The sequence below is a fragment of the Sparus aurata genome, chromosome 3 (genome assembly GCF_900880675.1).
Source record: "Sparus aurata chromosome 3, fSpaAur1.1, whole genome shotgun sequence".
Lineage (NCBI taxonomy): Eukaryota > Metazoa > Chordata > Actinopteri > Spariformes > Sparidae > Sparus > Sparus aurata.
Window position 1 is genome coordinate 6,424,941 of NC_044189.1, and position 23,505 is coordinate 6,448,445.

At 41.3% G+C, this 23,505-nt stretch overlaps 1 protein-coding gene across 3 annotated transcripts in view; it reads left to right on the top strand.

Moving 5' to 3' along the window:
• The first annotated feature begins 20,047 nt into the window (after nucleotides 1-20,047).
• The window catches only part of pou2f2a (POU class 2 homeobox 2a), a 76,683-nt gene continuing 73,225 nt past the window's right edge, over nucleotides 20,048-23,505 (top strand). For 2 of the 3 annotated variants that reach the window (XM_030412579.1, XM_030412577.1), the window contains exons 1-2: nucleotides 20,048-20,130; nucleotides 21,541-21,784. The gene's annotated coding sequence lies outside the window, so the exon portion shown is untranslated. Of the gene's footprint in view, nucleotides 20,131-21,540; nucleotides 21,785-22,406; nucleotides 22,514-23,505 lie in introns of all 3 variants that reach the window. The other variant, XM_030412578.1, reaches the window with a different exon arrangement.

The following is a 23,505-nucleotide window of genomic DNA, read 5'->3' on the forward strand; positions in this document are numbered from 1 at the left end:
GTTAGAAGTATGTGCTTTTTGAAGACAGGCCAGCTGTTGACCGTGTTGTGCCTCGATCATATTCCTTTTCCAGTTGTTTGACAACAGGAAACAAAGTACAACCGCAAATCACAGAGATGCTGATTCTCACTTGACTTCTGTGTTTGTCGAAATATGGGAGTAATGGAAGGTAATTACAGACATTGAAGATTCAATAGAACAAAATTACAGAAGATCTCCGCAATTTTTGTCGATTACAAGAGCACACCAGGTAATACCAGTCCTGTGCAAATAGGGCTGCACTCTCTACCGTTTGGTCAGAAAACATAATTTGATAGAAATCTTGTGACTCGACTAACTGGCAGAAGATGTATGAAGCTAGACTGATCGTTCCAGGTGCTACATTAATTATTGTCGTTTGATCTAAACACCCGGCATCCAGCAGTTCAACACTCACACGAGGACGTCAGCAACTCTTAACAGGTATCACATGAACATCTTCAGGAACAAAAGCATTGTAGTGACTAAACAAGGTACATTTCAAGGTGCGGTCGAAACCTGCAGTAACTGATTTATTACACTTGGAGGCAGCAGAAACAAGTTCAGAGCACAACACTGACGTATAATAGTGAAGAGTTGCTTATACACACGTCCAGCAATTATGAAGCAAAAGAATCATTCAAGTCCAGTTTTCACCAATCCTGAATTAAATATCAGGTTCTTTAGCTGCTAAATGCTCCACTGTAGAGCTTCTTCCCCTCAAATTACTTTACTAGAGGAGGAATGAGAGTGAACCAAACAGTCAAGTATTAAAGTTTAAAGCTGATGGGAGCTGCAGATCCTTGTGATTACTCTAAAATATATCAATTATACCTGCTTTAAGTTCTCATCAATGACAGAAAAGCAGTATAAGAGCCGTTCTACTCGGTTGTGCCATGAACAGGAAAGACTTGTGTTAATGTCGCGAGGGTAAGTTAACCCTGCAGTGTCTGGGGGAAAAGGCAACGAAGAACCAGCAACACCGGTAAAGACGGACCCAGGACCTCTACATGTAACAAAGGCTGCAGTCGTCAGAAATAATGTTTCAGCCTCATCATCTGACTCCGCTTGGAGAACTGTTAAAGACACTTGTAGGTTTTGCTTGCTGTTTTAAATCAAGTAGGTTTCCAACAGATTGTGTGAGAGCTCACCTTAAAGGAATGGTTGACCCAAAAATTTAATTCAGTCATTATCTGCTCACCCTCACGCTGATGGAAAGTCAGGTGTAGTTTTTCGTAGTCCGCAAAACATTTCTGGAGCTTCACAGCAAAGCAGCACTGCAGCATTCTCCTGAACAACTGAAGTAGATGAGAACTACTAAAAAAAAACTGAAAGAAAACATAAAGTGGCTCCAGACAGCTCGTTCATTGAAATCAAAGTCATTTTGAGTTCATCCAGCCACTTCTGGAGACTTGAATTACGCTGGACAAGGTTACATTTAAGTTTTAATAACTAAATAATCCACATAATGAAGCATCAGAAGCAGCAGCAACTTCATTTCACCACAACTGATAACGACTGGCTCAACATTCCTGCAGCGTGTGGACAGCAAAAGCTCATTTCCTGACGAGCCAAAAAGTCATCAGCACCACAAACCGAATCAGGAAGTAATCATGTCGTTAGACTTCTCAACCTTTTCCAGTAGATGTAAACACATTTTAGCGTGAATCGTATGCATTAATAGTCCTCACACAATGTTGATGATATGTGGTCGAGGAGAGCATGGATACTCGGCGCTGTAACACATCCAGAATAAGTTCAAATCAATAATGATGACAGGATTTCCACTCTCGTCTGTATTACTTCTGTGTTTATATATTTTTACATGTTTAATTGTTTTCTTTGGGTGAAACACTTGTTTAACTTCTCTCTAAGCTAAGGTGAAATAAATGACCCAGAACATGATGTAGCAGTACAACAGCACAGCTGTAATTACTGAACAAAATATCTCTGATGATCTTTATGACTTGAATTTAAAAATCTAACACAATAAAACGCGGAAGTTTGAAGAACATAACCACAGTCAAACAGACGATGGAAAAGCAATTGAGTTGTTTTATTGTTTGCACTCTATTTTAATTATTTAAATAACTAGTAATTATTAATGTGTTGAGAGGCCTTTTCCCTTTTAGCCCTCTCAAAATACGGTCAATTGATCAATTTGTGTATTAATCGCAGTGATGTAGCTTTTAAAAAGGCTCGTAATCAGACACGGACTCGGTTCGGCTTCAGTAGTTTTATGTTTCTACTTTATATGTCTGCACACACACACACACACACACACACACACACACACACACACACTGACTGAGAGCAACTGTGTCCATGTTTCATGAATACTATTACAGGCCTCACAGAGCAAATGAGTGCTCCTGCCCACTTGACACACACACACACACACACACACACTTCTAACCCAGGGATATAGGTCACCTCTTTTGTGACTTCATTGTTTTCTCTTTCATTCTCTTGTGAGTTTCCAGAAACCTACAGTATTATGTTTCCTTCCTGTTGTTCAGTAACCACTTGTCTGCCACACACACACACACACACACATTATTTCTATGTTTAATTACCCCCGGATCAGTAGTGTTAATATGTCGTCTACGGGCTGTTTTATTTGGAGAGTAATCCACGGGATACAGATGATGCGTTACAAAACAAAGATTAAAAAGAAACAATAAAAATCCCATTACGAAATTATTAGGAGTTATTTTAGGATGCAATTCCAAAAGAAAACTATGATGGAAAGAATATATCATCATCATCCGCACCGTGAGCACAAGTCAGAGGTGTGTGTGTGTGTGTGTGCGTGCGTGTGCGTGTGCGTGTGCATGCGCTCAGTTTAGATGTGACGCCCTCTTCAGACATGTCTGTTCGGTACCAAAGGACAGAAAGTGTCACCTGTATGATTTAGACAGAGGTTCAGAGTGAAGTGCATATGGATGACGTGACAGGAAAATGTACACTTCTATGTATTTTTGTTTGTTTATTTACACAGAAAATAAATTGTCACACTGAAAGTAATGCAGCAGATTTATATATAGTGTGTCGATGAAGCCAAGAGTCCATCATCAACTGTTTTTTTTATTTCTTTTCACACACAAAATGAGATAAAATCTGATGATTAAAACACAATAACAGACGTGTCAGGAGAGGTCAAGAAGCCATCGAGCTAATACGAAGGAAGCCCAACAATTACAGATACAAACAAGCAGAAGAAACAATGAAAACAAACAAACGGAAAAACTAAATCAGACTTTTAAATTCAGTTTAAAACAAATGGAAAACACAAATGGATCAAAACAGATAAAGGACTCTGTGTACTTGTGTATATGCTTGTGTGTATTGTGAATCACTGTGTACACACTGATGCAAGAGTGTATATGTGCCAATGACGGAAAAGTAAAGTACATTAACTTTATAATTTTAACCCACCACATTAAAGGAGAACATATTGTCACCCAGCACTGCTCACATCCACATATTAATAAATCACTATTTCTATTCTTATAAAATGTGGAAAAATATTACACTTGTAATAGGGATATTTTCATCCCGTGTGCTTTTATTTTGATGTTTTGCGACATCATTTTAGATTCCAGGCCTCCTTCACTGTTGACACTTTGGTAATACAGGAAATCGGGGAAATACTGGGCACCTACAGGCACACGTGAACAAGAACAGGGGGTAAATACTTTTAAATTACCCAGTAGATATGTATTGATGTATTTGTATTGTCACAACATTTAAATATGGTACCAACAGATGTAACATGCATGTCTTCTGACAACAAAGGAGCCAAACTGCATGTGACACAATAAGATTACATCGTTACATGTAATGTACCCTTTAACTGCACTATGATAAACTTGATTATAACTCATTATACTATGAATTATAGTTTATAGTTATAAAGGCACACTGCAGCAGCAACAGTGATGTGAGAAAAAAGAAAACAAACATTAAAAACAATACCACTCTTTTAATTTAAAAAAGACATTTTAAGTAACAAGCACATTTCATAAATATGTCATTTTTAGAACAAATTATCTCGTGAATATTTTCATTTCGCTACCATTTGTTTGTGCCTTGTTTCCTAGCAACAGTATTGTATCCTGTGATTCATGAGAAGGAACTCAGTAACCTCAGTAGTGAGACAAAACTTAATCTTCTTCCCTTCTACTTCCATGAACTGTAGGTAACCGGTAAGTATTTGTATTTACTGTAAACCCTGTTTACAACAATTATTTATAACAAGACACTTTGTGGCCACGAATACATATTATATTATATGATATTATATAATATTATAAATATAAATGCAGTTTTTCTTGAAGTTAGATTTTTGTTGTTCTTCGCAGCAGCTTGTGAAACTGTCACAAAGTGTGATCTACAGGATTCGTGGACGTGGCCTCTGATTTTAATGTTTTGTTCCTGCACAACGTCTCTGAATGAATGAAGCGCCGCGTTTATGAAGCGCGCTGGCGTCTCAGGGAAGATGTTGGGGTGGACACTGGGTGTAGAAAGTCCGGTGTCACAATTAATGACATCCAGTCTGTGGTTCGGTTGAGACAATAAAATCACTTTGGTTAAGGTTAGAAAAATATATTTACAGTTTGTGAATCAGTAAAGACATTTAATCTGTAGGATTGTGGTTACATAATAAATCCGTTCTTGAGACCTTAACCTTCAGGATTTAAGTACACAGAAACACGACATTTTAAAGTCGTGCCAGAGTGCTCGATTCCTTTTTACACAAGAATATATACATTTCATTTTGACACTTACTCACAAACAGCCTTGACACTGGGTTGAGACATTAGACTTTTACATGCAGTGGGGTATTATTTAATTTTGGCATTCCTTCTTTTACTTCAGCCAAAGATCTGAACAGTCAATTATCACAAAAAATACATTTTTACAGTTTGTATCAGAGGCTTCCCGGTAAAATGCTGTATTTATTGTGCGTTTAATTCTTAAATTCACGTCTGATAAACTGTTCCTCTGTCTCGACGTGTGGACACGACACCTCGTGCTGTGCTCGCCTGGCTTTTTGTTCCCTCTTCCTCTGTATGAAATGTAAGTAATGTCCTATAAGCCTGTGTGAGTGCTCGGCACCCGCGGGTGTGTGACACTCGCATAAAAGTATTCAGTTCATAAGTACACACACACACACACACACACACACACACAGTGGCAGGCAGGAATCCACTAACAAACATCTGTTAGAATAAAAAAGAGCGGAGATGCCTTATAGCGGTGCACCTCCACTCGACTCTTAATGATGCACACACACACACACACACCTCCCTTTCTTATCCTCCATAACAACCACACTAAAACACCTTTCCTCTGACACACACACACACACACACACACCTTCTCTCAATCTTCTACCCACTTACACTCTCATCCCCCTCCTACTACTACTACCTCTTTCTTCCAAATCTCACACACACACACACACACATCTTCCCTCAATCTCCTACCCGGTTACACCCGCACGCTAAAACCCCTTTTTGCACACCTCCCTGACACACACACACACACACATCTCCTACCTTCCCTAAAACCCTTTTCGTTTCCTCTGACACACACACACACACACACACACACAGGCTCTCTTTTTGTCAACCACTAACCCCCCCCCCCCATTCCCTCCATCCTCCCCCCTCCCTCCCCCTCCTCCTCCCAGTAATCTGGCTGGCCCGTGGCCTCCTCTCTCTCGCTCCACTGTTCTGTGTGATAGAATATCGATCGGTTTGCCTCGGCTCGGCGTGGAGCAGGAGGTGGTGGAGGGGGGGGTGGCGGCTGTAGGGCTAAAGGGAGCGCGTGTGCATGTGTGTGTGTGTGTGTGTGTGTGTGTATGCGTGTGTGTGTATGCGTGTGTGTTGGGAGGGGGGCAGTGGTCAGACATGCTCCAAGGTTGTTACCACAGCAACAGCGGGATGGGTCAGAGGGTTGCCATGGCGCCTAGGTCGCAGGGTCAGGGGGAGGGTCCTGGAGGGCTCTCGTTTTCTCCCTGTATATATATGTGCGTGCGTGTGTGTGTGTGTGTGTGTGTGTTAATAGGGATGGGAGGGGGCAGGCGGGTGGAGGAGAGAGAGGTGTCCAGTCCAGCTATATTGGGTGTGTTAATAATGAATGGTGTTGTATGTGGCCGCTGTCTCTTTCTCTCTCTCTTCCTCTCGTCTGTGTGTCGCGGTGATATGCGAGCCACTTCAACATCGCCTCCATTCAAGAGTCCATTTGGTTTCGTCTTGGTTTAAAAACGAACTTTAATAAGGGGGACTTTATGTCGCCGAGCGGCGCTTTACAAAGCACTGGCGGATCTATAAATCTAGATGAAAACGACCAGAACAAAAGGCATCCTCAAATCTTTAGATGTGACATCATATCTATGTTTCAGACACGGCCGACACACACACACGCACACACACACACACACACACATTATCATCATCTTTCGAAAGCATAGAGGAAAATCAATGAAGAAACACAATCAAAATGTAGAAAATATCAAGATTAATATACAACACAGATACTCTGAGCAGCTGCTTTTGTTTTATTGCATTTGGTGATTTGATCGATTTCACACACACATTCACACACATTCACACACACTCGCGGAGATGTATAAAAAAAAAAGACCTACTGTCATTATTAATGCTCACAATATATTGTTATATTCCCCCTCCATGACACATTTCTTTACCTCACATGAAACATCCACTAAATCTTTGATCTTTGCATTTTCTTTTAAACACACTGCGTTCTTAAAAACCTCAGAATGTCAAAAATGCATTCTCACATTTTTTACTCTCAGATTCTCTTCACGGGAAGTGAGCGTTTTGTCCACTTCTTCATTTCACTTTCCGTCTTCACGTGTTTGTTCACTGTACATCGAGATCTCTTTTATCAAATATAACAAGAAATATGAAAAATAACTCTTTGTAGTGTTTCACGTGCTGCATCACACAGAACAATGTTGTGTGGATGTTTACTGTCCATGAAGCAAAGGATTTTTCATTTTCATGACTAAAGGAAATTAACATTAATACTGGGGGGTAGTATTTCAGCAGTAGTTACTTTAGATGATTTAAAAAGTGTCTTTTATTGAGGAATAATCCCCATTTTTTTTTTTTAAACACAAGTTTAAAAAGAGTTGGACCCACACTGATGGATAAAACCATCATCTCATGTGCAAATATCACATTAAGTACAAATTACTCAAATGTAAGAACACATTTTTTGCTCGTGCTGCAGTCATTCATCTGTCATATAGTGGAAAAGCGGCAGTGACAACACATCTGACCCCCACCGTCCTGTTTTCATCGCAGAACAATCCTCTTGTGTTTGCAGGAAACATTGTGTTTAATTAAACTTGCTGGACGAGAGCCGAGACTGTTTGCACTTCTTCTCTCCTCGGCGGCGCTGAACACGCTTTCTCCATCACATACTTGGCGAGCACACCGGCGGCGAGGACAGCAGCTGCGGGAGACACACAAAGATCGTCTCAGCCATGTGTCGCCGCATCAGTGCAGCATGCAGAGTGTCGTGTGTAGACGCTGAAAATTACGACATCTAAATGCAGTCAAATACACAAAAAAAACCTACCTTTTTTCAGCGTATTTACACATAAACTTATATATTTTTTTTTAAAGTCTTATTTGTTGAGATAAAAGGATGGGGGCAGGAACTTTTGGGGTGTATAATGTACGCTGAACCTCATACTTTTTGTCCACACGCCCAGTTTATGGAACACAAAATAAAAACACACTTTAATGAAAGCCTGATAGTTCTTTAAACAATGGCAGAAAAACCTTTAAAGATGAACCAAAACCTCTCATTAAAAATACCCTTTAAAAGCTTCACAGAGCTCAAATTAAGAGCATTATATTTGACCGTATCAGACTGTACGGGTGTCGCTGATATCGCGTCCATCCCGTCCCCCGCGTGTGTTTTCTCAGCCCGTGTTCAATTCTGTTAAACGTAGCGGCGGACGCTTCAGTGTTTCGGGAAGTGAAAAACGTCGCCCGCCCGTGGTTCAGAATACAAATTCACATCCAGCTTGACTTATCTGGTCAAAAGCACCTTAGTACCGAGATTTCTTTTTTTTTTTTTTCCTTCTAGATTTTAAGCCAGTGGACCAAATAGGATCTTAAAGTCGCAAGGCGTCCGTGCAAAGCCAATCTCTCAGGCAGCGCTGCAGACCCCCAACCCCTTCCCCTCCAATAACCTGCATTACCACTGCAGGGTTATCAAACAGTCCCCCGTGCAGCTTGGACGGCTGCATCTGTGCCACGGAGTCCAGACACATTTCAGTGCTGCGCTTAGTGTTTGCTCTGGGTGTGTTTATGGAAACTTTGTGACAGGACGAGAATACAAATCCACGTTTAGGAAGCACAAAGCAAAAAAAAAAAAAAAGCTCACCAAATATTGTGAGGATCAGGATTCCGGTCGGCCCGACGTCGAAACACCCGGACAGCCACGCTTTGATAGGTATGTCATCCCAGTTTCCTGCAGGGGAGGAGAAGACCGTCAGCGATGTCATTTACATTCATCCTTTAGATATAACGATGATAATAGTGATCGAAAAGCACTCACCACGTGTTAAAAGCTGTTCATAAAATAGTAAACTGTTGGAGAGCAGAGGAAACAGATTAGATGCATTCATTCATTCATTCACATAATTCCGGATATATCTGAGGGTGAATCCACTTCGACTCCCGTTTATTATACAAGGAATAAAGTTTGTCTGCCGCCTATGATTTTATTATGCTGCAAAGTCATAAAAAACACTCCATGGTAGGACGCAGTAAAGCCTGAACAATTAGTCGATCGGCTGATTTATCTTTCGGAGAAATGAAGTCATTTTTCTAACAAACACAGCTCCTCAAACGGGAAGATGTGCCGCTGATTCTTTGTTTTCCGTGATTATGAGCTGGAGAATAAGATCTGAGTACATCGGCTCACATTCAGGGGAATTGTAACAGGCGTCTTTCTACTGTTTTTGGACATTTTATAAATCGGAAAAATGGATTAATAAACAAACTAAAAGTTCTTTTTTTAGGATGTGGATTTTTTTTTTTTAAAGATCTCCTCCAGACATGTTTAAGACCAATATAAAATAACTGGCTTCCGATCTTGAAACAATGAAGCATCTTGTTGAAATCGTCAAACTATAATTAAGCAAATATGTGTCAGTTCCCTGCTGGACACACGATGCTTCAGCGCTCAACCAGGATTGTACCAAACTGTTTGTGATGTCACAAATCATGCTCGTAGGCCCGCCTCTTAAAACCAGACGTCAACAGAGAGGCAACGACCCGAAGCTTCCAGTCTGCCCCATGGGACCGCCTTTCAGAGAGACACCGTTCAGTCGTCGGTGGCGAGAGAGACGGATACATTTTGATACCGTTTCAATTGTGCCGCCAATTTAAAAAGATCATTTTGCATTGAGAGAAAGTCGCGGTTTGATGTAAAGATATGAAGCTCGCCTCTCACGCTGCTCCCTCCTTTCACCTTCTTCATGTGCTCTCTTTCCATTTAACCAAAAATCATGTCTCTGCTGTCAGCTGTCATTTCCACCCGAACCCACAGAATCAGCTCCCCCGTCATCAGATCTCCAGGATCCTTTTCTTCCTCCAGCACCACCACCAGAGTCTCGACTCCATCGGGAGGGTTTCCTATTCCACACACAGCTTCTTCATCACCACCCCAAATATTACTTCATCACCACGGAGTCGAACCGCCAAAGACTTTCTCATTCCTTTCATACACACAGCAGTAAATCTTCATATTCACTAAAATATGAGTCTCTCCTGATTGAAATTAAAATACCACTTAGTTCAGTGAAGTACGTCATCTAACGCGATGTATGTCACCAGCATCACCCACTTTATCCAATCAGGACAGAGAACTACGTGGAGAGGCGGTGCTTTCTAACCATGATGCTCCTGTTCAACCTCTGGAGCTCGTGGTGACGGCTGACGGCTGACACTACCAAACCTGCCGAGTGAAGCAAAACGCTTGAGGTAAAGAAAGAAGTGCAGCTCTAACAGCAGTCATGATGGTTTTACCTGGAGAGTAGTCGTACACGGTATAAAAAGTTTAGGAACAACTGGGTTGTGGGTTTCAGCCAGTGTTTCTGCTGGATGTGTCGTCTTTCTTATAGCGTGCTTTCACAGGTTTATGTCAAACTGCGACTTTCTTGAGTTTAAAAATGATCTTTTAAAGAGACAACGAAGAACTTTTTGACTCCAGCGCCTGTCGAGAGACATGGTGCGACACCATGCATCTGCTGTTATAAAGATCTTTGCCATCTGATTTTATATGTTACATAATGTGATCGCCTTTTAGCTGTTACGGGTCATTTATAATCATCAGAGGAATCAGGAAACATTTTAAAGTTCCTGGTCGTGACTTTAAACCAACAGAAGTCATGTGTGTGACTTATGGCACAGTTCAAACGGGATTGGAAACATGACTGTTGTAACCATATATACATATATAAGTATATGTTCTGAGATAAGATCCAATGGATGGTGACATCGCCTGTCTGTGGATCAAAGTCTGCTCGTTCATTGTTCAAAACAATACGACTCGACTGTGGGAAGAGGAAGAGTGGAACATTTCTGACTGCCCTGCTGAAAAAAAAAACAGCTGGTCTATACTGGTTGTTTTTCAGCACGTGGAACTCAGGTGTTCTCTCTGGTCTGGAGCTCAAACTTCCTCCAGTGTTTCCTGAAGCAGGCAGCACTCACCTGACGGCGCACAGACAGAGGACGATGAGGAAGAAGGCCTTCAGCGCTCGGTTGAACTTGGCCTCCTCCTCGACGTCTCCTAACCCGCAGCAGCAGTCCGGCCGCTTGACGCTGCAGGTCGGCCATGTGAACACACGGTGGCGCTCGAAGTCCTCCGGCCGCAGCCGCCTGAGCACCGGCCTGCGTGAAGAGCAGCACCACAAACAGGCTCGGTTTAAAACCCAAATCCTCCACACAGGTCTGTGTGAGACCTCCGAATAAAACCTGTGGACTTCACTGCTGCACTGTCACACCTTCACTTCTCGGAACCGCACGAGACGTGAACTCTACATTATTATTATTATTATTATTATCACTACTACGTGTTTTAATGTGCTGTATTTTATAAGAAGCAGCGATAGACACACTTAATATGAAGCTGAGGTCACCGAGCAGCCGTGAACAGCCCCACACAGACGCACGCGAGCTGCTCGTTGCGTTCACGTACCTGAGATCATACCGCTGCACCACCTTTAGAGCTCCGTCCTGGTCTATAGAGATCTCCACCGCCCCCATAGGTCCTCCTGCACCCCGCTGATGTTGTTAAATGTTGTTTCTGTGAGTTATCTTCTTCTGGTGACGAGTCACAGAACCGAACCTCCCAACTTCTGCTGTGATTTCCGGGTTGCTGTGGTTTTTTTTTTTCATTACGTTGACGGGATATGAGCGCGTTGACGGGAAGTTTCGTGGTGGGAGGAGAAAATATTCACACACACACACACACACACACACACAGTGAAAGTAAAGGTGCAGAGATGAGGTCATGACGTGTACCGAAGAAAACCCTCCTCTGTTCGCTAGAATCGACAAACAGTGACTGGATTACATGCGAATATTATTATTGATACTTTATGTGAAACAAATCATGTAATAAATACTCCAATTGAAGGATTTCAGAGAGTCTTTGAACACACCACCACTTCTCCAAAATACCGCCTGTAAAATGTGATTTTCCTCATAGAATCTTAAATCAGTGAAGAAGTTGGATTCAAATTCATGAGCTATTATTGTTGATAAGATGAGTAGTTATTTTATTTATATAGCAGCTTTAAAAACAGTTTACAAAGTGCCTCACAGTCAGACCAAACTAGAAGAAGTTGAAACAAGAAGGCAAAAAAAGAAGAAGAAGAAGAAGAAGAAAGCACAAACACATACATACACATATATGCATACATATATAGATACTCATATTGGTTTAATTAAAATATATAAATCATGTTCCAGTACGTTTATGATCAAGTTGACCTATGTGGCTGATGGTGTTGTGATAAAGGCCGGCCACCTTCTATAACTATTATTATGAAAAAACAGTATACAGGTGTCATCAGGGGTGGAAGTAACTAACTACATTGATTTAAATTACTGTAATTAAGTCATGTTTTTTAATGCTTTTATGAGTATTTTTTTAAATATGCATTACACTGTGTAATCTACTTAGTTACCCTTAAAATTATGCCGGAGTATGTGAGTAAAAACGAGCATCACTGACGTTTCAGGCGCCATTATGACAATTTGTTCCCGCCGTCAATATCTGACCTCATACATTCTCCTCGTCATGTTGCCTAAAATTGCACATGTTGGAGAGCAGTTTCAGCTCAGAGTGACGCTCTTGTATTTCACCAGTTTTTTTTTTTTCTTTATTCCCCGAGAAACTAATGAAAATGTCCCGATCTGACAGTGTTTCTTTATTCCCATCTGAACCAAATGTTAACGGGTTCTGTTCTGGGCCGAAACCCGTCCTCCATCCAAGTTTCATAGAGATCCATTCAGTAGTGGTTTTTTTTTAATCCTGCTGACAAATCAACAAAAAACAGAGAAACAGACTCGTGATAAAACATCCGTGATGGCTGGACTTTATGTAGCTGCTTATGTCTCAGGATCCTGATATTGTTCATGCTGGCTCGTGACTTACTGAGACACTTTATTCTGTCAATGAATCAATTGTTTGATCTATAAAACGTCCAGTTAGATGTCATATTCAAATATCACAAAGAAAGGGCAGCAAATCTCCACATTTGAGAAACATGGAACCAAAGATTTTTTCTCACTTTTGCATTTGAGGGACGAATGAATCAAATCAGCTGATCGACTGATCGTTCCGGCTTTACTGCTTCCCTCCAGGGAGGATTTTATTTATTTGTGCATTTATTTCAACATATATCTCACTTAAATATTCACATATTCATATGTTCTGACATTTCGAATGAGGGAGAAGGAGATTATGGATTTTTTCAAGGATTTTAAGGTGCTTTTTTTCCTGCATTCTACGTGAGAGATTTTCTTTGTGTAGCTTGTTTGGAGATCTTTAATCAAAGGTTTAACCCCACACTAATAATGACTGGTGATAATAAACAGTGTGCTACCATTGAACAATATGCTCAAGTTACTAAACTGCAACCCTGACGACCTCCTGGACACGTCTGCTCTTTATTCACCCACCACATGACGACACGAGGCCTTCATCAGAGTGATTTATCCACATTATGTTTCATTTATAAACCCCCAAAATCACACATTTCCACCGCCTGCTCTCCAGGAAGAAACGCTGGCACAACCTCTGATACGTTCACATCTGTACACGTCACAGGCTGAGCACCGTACTGATACTTCAACCAAACATGTCATATCACGTTCACACGTTTGTGACCTCAGTTTCACGTGTCGAGGCGGTGGCGATGGCGATGGTGGTGGAGTTACAGGTGACGAGACCGGGCGAGTCAGCGGCTGCAGTTGGAGGCTGCGCTTCAGCATTCTTTAGTGTGTCACCGCTGGAGATTTTCAAGGAGACCTCTGGAGATTTTCCAGCCTTGTTTGTGGCAGACAAAACCCTAACCTAGTGTTTTTATTGTGACCCAAACCTAAGCAGATTGTGAGCGCGGCGTCATCACAAGATAAACTGCTGCAGTGTGTCCTTGCCGACATTTATAACATTTATTCCTGCATTTGTGGGAAAAGGCCTTCGGAATCTGTAGATTCAGTGAACCACAGGAGCCGTCCTGTCTGTTGCGATTGTGAGTTTCGCTGCTATAAAAAAAAAAAAAGCATCCCGCTTCACTTTTTCCTCACTTCTCTTCACTCCATATACTCGGTTTTCTCCTTTAATGATGCTTACAATCTCTACTTTTATTTTTTTTTTCCTCCTTCCTTGTTTTTTTTCTTCTTTGACCTTAATATAACTTTTATTGGACGGGAAAGAAATCACTCTCCCAGATGCTGAAGCACACTGTCTGCCAGGAGCTGAGCCTCATCACCTGCTGCTGCTGCTGCTGCTGCTGCTGTCCACACACACACACACACACACACACAGACACGTGCATGCCCCCCTTTTCTGGTTGCGGTCTCAACTCCGTCGCCATGGAAACAGCTAAGATGCCGACTGCAGGCGAGGTAAAGGGTGTGTGTGTGTGTGTTTCTGTGTGTGTGTGTGTGAGAGAGAGAGGGACTGTGAAGGTATAGAAACATCTTCTGAAGGACACCTATAGATTAAAGGTGAGTGTGTTTTATTGACGCTGCTGATGAATACACACACACACACTCACACTCACACACACACACTCACACAGAGGTTTTGACACTTCACAGCTCATTAAACTGATTTCTGAACGTATTTTTCTCTCACTTGTCTCGGACTCTTTTATTATTTTCTGACCGACTCTGGCCTCTGTTCTCCTTCTCCTTCTCCTCCTCCTCCTCCTCCTCCTCGTCGCCCTCTCTCCCTCTCTTTTGTGTTCCCTCCCTTGACCCGAGGTTCCACCCTTTCAGAGCACGCGTTCCCTCAAAATAAGACCTTACATAACAATGAGAGCCTATATGTTTTTATTTTATTTTTTCCTGTCGCTGACCCCCAGGAGGGAATGAAGCACCCTAAACGCCCGGCTGTGTTAATGTCACGGTCTCTCCATTGAGCGTTGGACCCCTCTCTCTCTTTTCTCTCCCTCTTTTTTCCCCTCTCCTCACCTGCTTTCTGTCCACGTCTCCCCGGCCTCTCCCTCTCTCACTCGCTCTCTCTGCCTCCCCTTTTCTTCCTGCCTCTAAAAAAGCCAGATGGGCCGGGGCTGCTCTTTATTCTCGAGGCCCGGTGCACGTGCCGAGGACACAGGGGCCTCACAGCGTTTAATTCACAAGCTTTAGACGCCCCCTCCTTTTAACCCCCCGTGACCAACACCATCACCCAGCTCCCTCCCCTTCTCCACTCACTCTCTTTCTGTTTTCTGTCCTTTCCTGGCCCCCTTCTATTCTACTCTGCTCTATTATCTCTTCCTCAATTACACTCCTCTCTGCTCTGCCCTGCTCCTCTCGGCTCGCCTTTGTTCTATTTTTGTCAAGTTTCATGTCGACTCTTCTGGGGTGTTTTTTTTTTTTTTTTTTTTTTTTTTACCTGATCTTCCTGTTCGATCTTCTTCTTCTTCATCTTCTTCTTCTTCTCTGTTCTCTCCAAAGAACATAGAGCTCTCATGTTCTCCACTACATTAGATTTTACTCTGTGCTTACTTCAAATATAAAACTATTTTGTTCTTTACAGCCACTTTATAGCTGCTGGAAACACACCCTGCAGGGCCTCCTCGCCACTAGGGGGCTCGTTACGAGGAGAGAAAACACATCAATTGCAACAGATAACATATTTTTAAGCTATTTAAAAAAATCTAAAAAGATTCAAAACTTTTTTAAGTATTCCTATATGTTATTATTATCTCTATTTAAAAAAAAATATATATATATATATATACAGCATCAATGTGCAGGATGAAGTTTTCCAGTGGTTTCACGTCATTGAAAATCAGGACACAGGAAGTTTTCCAGTTTAAATATCTAAAACAGATATTAAAATGAAATGTAAAACACAAATATGTGACTAACCAATTGTGTTTAAATGCTGAAATATAAATAAGTAAGCTAAGATATATACCTATCCAAATTAATGAGCGCAATAATAATCCTGTTTGCAAGCACGTGTTAGTTTTCCAGATATCAAAACGTGCGTTCATACTCAACACTTTCCCCAAATCTGACAGCAGTTTTTGGGGATTTTTATTCGATAAATACATTTTTATTCTCTGACTTGTTTCTTGATTTTAAGTCGCCAACTTCACACCTGGACCTTTTTTTGTCTGAGACCTTAGAAACAATTTCAAAGGTCAAGAATCAACTCAACTTTGTTCGTCCTCCAGGAAGTTAAAGACACAGACAAGACATATAGAGGGATGCAAAATACCAATAATTACCTGATTTTCATTCACGATAAGATGACTGGTAATTTCATATAAGTTCCTAACCTGAAGTTTATGCAGACCTGAGCCACAGGAAGACTGTGATGTTGTGATAAAGGTGATTTAATATCCCACAGCTCTGATCAGATGTGTTAACTTACAGACTTTTTCTTTCCGCTCTGAATCCTGAACATTCATGCAAATACATATCCAGCTTCTTCTTCTTCTTCTTCTTCTTCTTCCTCTTCTTCTGATTGTGTCACAAGTTTAGTCCACTTCTTGCTGTTTTTCAATTTCAAACTTTAATCTTTGAAGAGAACATTTAAAAGTTAGGTAAAATAAAAGTATATAACACTTAACAAACTGATTACCGGCTGTGAGGTGAATCTTTCCCTCCAGGTTTGGTGTTTGGCCCCCTTTTGTTGTCTCTCAGGGGTCAGAGAGCACAAGTTCACGCTCATGGTCAACTTCTCCTCCTGTCAATACTTCCCACACATTTTTTAACATAATGAGATGATGATGACCTTTTTTTTTTTTCATTTTCCCTGAAAAAAAAAAAAAATGACGGAGAAAAATAATTTTTTGATTTGTGTATTTCAGGAGGAGAACATGAGGGAGGCAGGAGAGCCGGGTGAACTGCCGCCTGCAGGCCTGTTTGACCTCCTCCTCCTCCTCCTCCTCCTCCTCCTCTCACAGACATGCTGAACCTGGCAGAGAGATGCTGCAGCTTGACATCTCACACACTGACCACAGTCACAGTGACTGATGTGCAGCAGCCTCCTTGTTAATTGGCTGAGCTGGTGTGTGTGTGTGTGTGTGTATGTGTGTGTGTGTGTGTGTGTGTGTGTGTGTATGTGTGTGTGTGTGTGTGTGTGTGTGTGCGTGTGTGTGTGTGTGTGTGTGTGTGTGAGGGGGCTTAATCAGTGCTAATTGATTAAATGGAGGAGAAGTGAGCAGCATTACAGTAGAGTGAGCTTCAGGAGGTTACAGTCCAGATGTTTGTCTGTAACATCTGTTGTGTTGGACTCTCCTGCTCCTCTCCTGCTGCCTCCCCTTCTCCTCTTCCTGCTCCTGCTCCTCTCCTGCTGCTTCTCCTTCTCCTCTTCCTGCTCCTGCTCCTCTCCTGCTGCCTCTCTTTCTCCTCTTCCTGCTCCTGCTGCTCCTGCTCCTGCGGGCCGGGTCACCTGAGAGGAGGCGGGATTATTTAGTGCTGTCTGCGCCCTAATTGTTATCGAATGTGCTCAGTATTTATTCGGGATTATTCGGGTTAACGCGGAAATAATGAGGTTGCCGATCTCGAGGCGGTTGTTGGTCGGAGATCGATGAACACGCTGAGTTAATTATGAGAAATCAATTAAAAAAAAGGGAGGGAGGGAGAGAGGAGGGGAGAGGAACACCCTGCCGGCCTGAGGGACGAGGAGGAAGAGGGGGAGAGCAGAGGTGTCCTCCCTTCTTCCTCTTCCTCTTCCTCTTCCTCTTGTTGCACTAAAAAAGAGGAAGAGATTCGTCCTGGTTCCCTTTTTTATATATTTACGAGCTCTCCTATCAGTTTGTTTTATGGTGCAGATTTCTTTCTCTCTATCTCTTTAAAACACACACACACACACACACACACACACACACACACACACACAAAGCCCTTCTTCTTCTTCTTCTTCTTCTTCTTCTGCCTCTTGACTGTTTTTACCGCTCATCCTGCAGACAGATCCATCCGCGACGTTTGTTTGGTTTTCCTCAGAATAAAAAATAATCAGGTAAATTAATGGAAATCGGTCAGGGTGCACGCACACACACACACACACACACGGTCCAGAGTCTGCCACCCGTCTGAACCCTGCACGGACACAGACACACGCTCTGTATGAGCCATTGATCCCTCTAATAGCCTTCACTTAATCCCGATCGATGAATTACACCAGCTATAATCAGTTCATTCACATGCATTTCTGTTTTTTTTTTCCTCATCCAGCGGCGTGATGATCTCCAGGTATCTTTAAGTCCAGCTTTAAAGATGTAAATGTTCCGTGAATCAGTTCAAACATCAGATTATGATTTAAATGTATTTAGATTTTCGTCTTTAAGCTCTTTATGTTTAAAAAAATGTGTGTCAGACTTTTTGCTGTTGCAGCTGCAGCAAAACCTTTCACCTGCGAGAGCCACTTGTATGGATGAACGTAGAAGACGAACGTACTAAAATCGCATTTATTCTAATGTACTTTTATTTATTTATTGTTTTAATATCAGTCACGTCACCGCATTGTGACGTCTTAAATGCGGTCTGGCTGACGTGGAATCAGCTGCAGGTTGTTGTTTTTTTTTCTTCACTGCTTCATGTTTTCAGCTTCTAATAAAATCATTATTTCACATGTATTGCACGTGCTCTGCAGTTTAGTGAACATTTATCTGCTCCAGTAAGTGATAAATTAAAGAGAGTAACGTTGAGCCTTTTCTTTCTAAAACTATATGATATTCTTATTTTAAATTCCTACTAAGACTCGTATTTTAAGTAATTTGTTATTTTTCGTTCGGGATATAAATGCTCAGTCCACTTGTGTCACATTTGAAACGAAATGTAAGAAGCTTCCTGTTAATTCTGCGAATTTAAATATTTTTGCTTATATGCAAATAAGCAAAAATCACCGGAAGGGCGTAAATATCGCGATAATGTTTGATAATAAATGTCAAATATCAATACTACACACAGTTGCGAGTCATTTTGCGCGTATTTGTGGTCAAGTTTTGATTTATGCAGCGGATGTAAATGGCCTCTCGCCAACGCGTCAGAGAAACTGGAGAGAGTTTGATTATTTGCCACTGAGAAATAATTTAAATTATGAGAGTGAAATGTTTTATTAAAAGCAGCAAAATGAAAGGAAACGAAATTATATGCATAAACATATCATGTTAAAGAAATAAACATACATATCACTATCAAAGAATCAGGAAAGTTGTTTTATTTGCATGTTATTGGTATTTAGATATATTTTGAGTTTTTTTATTTCAAGCATTGATAAAATATATATTTAGATAATATGCACGAGGCTTCAACTCTGTGGATTTTAATATCAGTTTATCAATAAAGTGAAAGACTGAACATTGATCTCTGGAAAGGAGGATTTTCCTCATTGTGCCCTGAAAATTGCCAACGCGTTCAAATGCACATTTGTCATCGATCGATTTTCCATCTGAGCCCAAACAGTTTGACTTTCATTTGAATTGATGAATAATTTCCACAATTTCATATCTTGGAGGGCCACGTGTCCCCTGATACCGAGGCTGCAGCGGGCTGTTTTTTATCGCTCCCTCGCTTGAATTACAAACGTTTTACTTTCCTTTTAATGCAATTTATTATTGAAATTAATATTAAACCTGACCTTTAGGCTGTTTGGCTGAATTATCACTCTGAAGAAAAGCGAGTTAAAGCCTGCGAAATATGTTCGGAGGAAAACAACAAACTTAAATAGAGAGGCCGTGCAGCTCAGGTGAATTATTTATTACCTTTTTATTGAACGCAACAAAACACAATCAGTGCACGTGAGACATGAACGTCTTTAACGCGCATTAATCTGCTGGGATAATTGAAACCACGGGTCTATATTCTCCAGTCAACATGAAACGTACAAAAACACTGTCACTGTCACTGAGGCCATCATGTGATTATTTTCCTGCTTTTATTACAGACTCGATTGCCTTTTTCATCAATTTGCGGGGAGCGTCTGTCACCGCGGCCCCTCGAGCCAGACCCCGCCGGCCCGACCCCTGGGGGTCAAAGGTCAGCCGGCCACTCTGCCATTACCGCGGCTCATCAACACCCGGCGAACCAGACTCCATTTTAATTACGCGTGAGTAGCTTGAAGGTCCAGTAGTAACAACGTCTCCCCCTCTAAACACTGTAGTTTTAACGTGTAATGCTGTAAACAAACGTTACACAATAGGGTTTTAGTTAATTAGACTGTATCCCTCCGCCCGGCGGTAGAGCTTGTACACTGTGGTTGCTAAGCGACACACACGCAAGTATGACAGGTGCTGTTCGGTCGGCGCATTAATATTCAAATTAACCGTTAGCTTCTCAGCCACAATTTCAGCTAATTCGTCAGGTAATTTCACTGAAAATCAAAGGTTAACGCATAAAAACTGTCTTTCTTTTTTCATCACCTCTTCTGTTATCAACCCGTCCGACTACACGATGTCTGAGCAGCTAAACAATGTTTGTTCAGACCAGGTTTTATGTAACGTTACAACAGCAATAACGGAAAGTTATCTATGCTAAGCTAGCGTTAGGCTTCAGTTAGCCACATAGCGCTGTGAATAATGGACCCATTCATCGGTTAGCATTAAAAACCTCAACCAAACGACTTTTACAGGCGAGACCAGTAAGCTATGTGAACTTGGTTAAGTTACAGATGAGTTATACAGTCATGTAAAAACGTTTCCTCTCTTACAAAGATGTTAAAGCAATTAAAGCTAGCTAAATAGCTAATTCCCCTAATTTGCAGTGCAGTTAGCCAGATAGCTATAAAGGTTCTCAAGGTCAACTGTATGTTAATGTAATGTGTAGCCTGGCTATCCCAAATAAACCCAGTTGTTATTTATAAATGTTAAATTAAATATGTAACTAACCTAAAGCTTGACAGTAGAGGAAGTAGGCCTATTGTTTAACAGCCTAGCTTTCACTTGTAGCTTTGCTACAGAACTTACTACTGAATTAAGGTAGTATTTTCATGATTAAAAAATTCTTTCACAATTATTTATGGATGTGATCTGCTTTTGCATGATTAGTTATATTTTTAGACAAGGTAGTTTGAGTGACATATTGGGTGCTTCTCATCCTAAATTAACCTACCTCGCCTAAAATATATGCTGTAAATGTGATCAATAAGAAAAGCAGATTGTGTACTCCTCAAAATACTGTGATGGTAAAGTTGTGTAGGTAAGCTCCAACTGTAGGCTGTTAAATAATATTTCCTCCATTGCTCCGTGGAAAATAAGGATCAGGACTGTCCAGTGACTGATAAGAAAGAAAAGCCCCTCTCATATAGACCTTCTCCTACCCCCCGTGGTTCACTGTCATCTCTGTGTAGCTCAGTAGTCTAAAATGAATTAATTCCACATTAACTGATAACATCTATGACTGTATTTCTAATTCCTGCTTGACACACTGTATCATAAAACGTGCAATCAGCACTAAAGAAACAACGATCCAAATGGATAAATAATAAATGTAAAATCTTTTCGATCCATGTAACCAACTCCTTTTTCTCTGACAAGAAATGGCTTCCAGCTAACGTCTAATTTATGAACCTCAAAATAATTAACCACAATAATAATACTCGTTGCATATTGACTGTCGTCGTTGCGTGTATCGACGCCTGTGTAAACCTCACAATGGTCGACGTTTGACGAGCGTTCCTCAATAAATAGTGGAAATGAAGCTTGGGAGGTCAGGGAAACAGTAACTCCCCTGGATTGATTTCCAATAATGTGGTCATTGCCTGTCTGATCCGCAGGATGCAGGCTACGGGGAATTGTCAGCTCTTGTCCCGCTAGCTGTTGCCGTGGTGACCGGTGTGGAGATAATAGCAGTTAATGAGATATTAACCCCGAATAAGGAAGAAGACAGGAAGTGATGAGCGTTTGCTGGAAAGACTAAAGACAGGATTCGTCAATGGATGACCCCTTCCAGATCAATATTGTTCTGTTATTCGGCGTAGGTAACAAGCAGCGCGACCCCGTCCCTTTGAGACTGAGGAGGTAAATCTCATTTCTTCGCTCACACTCTTCTGTGTGCAGCAGCTCACATTCATGTGGACATCGACGCACACACACACACACACACACACACACACACACACACAGAGCCACAGACATTGGAACATGGATTTACAGGCAGTAAAGCACACATACAACAATGAACACACACAAACAGACAAAAACATGGATACGCACATGCTCACATGTTCACTTATACTGATTGCAAACACACACATACACACAACCAGACACACCGTTGGTCAGACGGCTCGCTCATTGTCCAGCTGGTTAGGATGCGATCGGGCAATCGTGCCCTCCAGGTCAAAGGTCAACTTCATCCCAGACGCCTGACCTCATCCACCAAATGTTGACCTCTGTGGGCCAGGAGTGTGTGTGTTTGTGTGTGTGTGAGCGTGAAGAGAGGGAGGGTGGAAAAAAAGGAGGGAGAAATGTGTTGGACAATAGGGTGAAAAGAGCAAGTGAAATATTATTATTTTGTGTAGTACAAAAGTGGTGCAGAAGTGATGGATGGAGGATGGAAGGTTGGAGGATTTTAAGATTTTGGTGATTTTAAGACAAGAAAATATATTCTTGTGTGTTTACTCTTATTTTGTATTCCCAGATCTATTCTTGTAATCATAAAGCACTCAAGATGAGAGATGGAAAATGGAGACAAAAAGGGAATGAAATGAGAAAAGTAGAAGAATTAGAGACAAAACAAAAGACAAGGTGAGGGGAAATTGCCAAAAAGAGCACAAAGACAGATTGGTTGATAGTTGCAGTTGCAGGTTTTTCTTCTTCCTCAATGATTGGCCTTCTTGTTCCTCCTCACCATCACTTTTCTATCATTTCTTCCTCCCTCTCTCTCGTTTGCTCCACTGTTCCTCCATCCCTTCATCTCTCACCGGCATTTCTGGCGAATTATCACCTGACCTTGACTTGTGACCCCTGTGTCACGCACACAGACACAGGCAGAAATACACAATCAGCTATACCACACACACACACAAGCGTTCGCTCACACTCTTCTGTGTGCAGCAGCTCACATTCATGTGGACATCGACGCACACACACACACACACACACACACACACACACACACACCATTGTGGTCGACTGCGGCAAGTTCCTTTACTTATATCAGATATTTTTTGGATGGATTCTCTAAAAGACATACAATTTGTATTTTGGAGGTATTTCTGAATTATATTTTCATATTAATTTGGCCTAGCTTAAAGGTTTAAAGTGAATCTGATAATATGGTGCCAAAATATGATTCAGCACAATTTATTTAAGTGCATGGCATTATGGAACAATGAATAGAGCAAGGAGATAGTTTGTTTGATGTACCAGTCAGCCCAATAGGTTTCTATGATTTGTGAATATTTGTACTTGAAAACGTGGTGTTTAGTTGGTATTTAATGGTTTTTGCTTTGAATAATTTATATTTTAATGCAAGCAGCTTGAGTGTGATCGACCTTATCATCCTCACAGGAAAATTGCTTTGTGGCATTGGCCGATGGGTACAAGTGCAGAGTGACTGAAAGTTCAAAGCAATTTAGTAAGTTTAGAAACAATGTAAACCAGATCTCTTCATTGATTTATGCTGACACATCTTTGAACCATAATTTAGGTCCGATAACCTGCTTGAGTTATTGTGCATACAGGTGAATTAATCAGAAGACTGCTATTTTGGTACAAAAAAAAAAAACTATTCATGC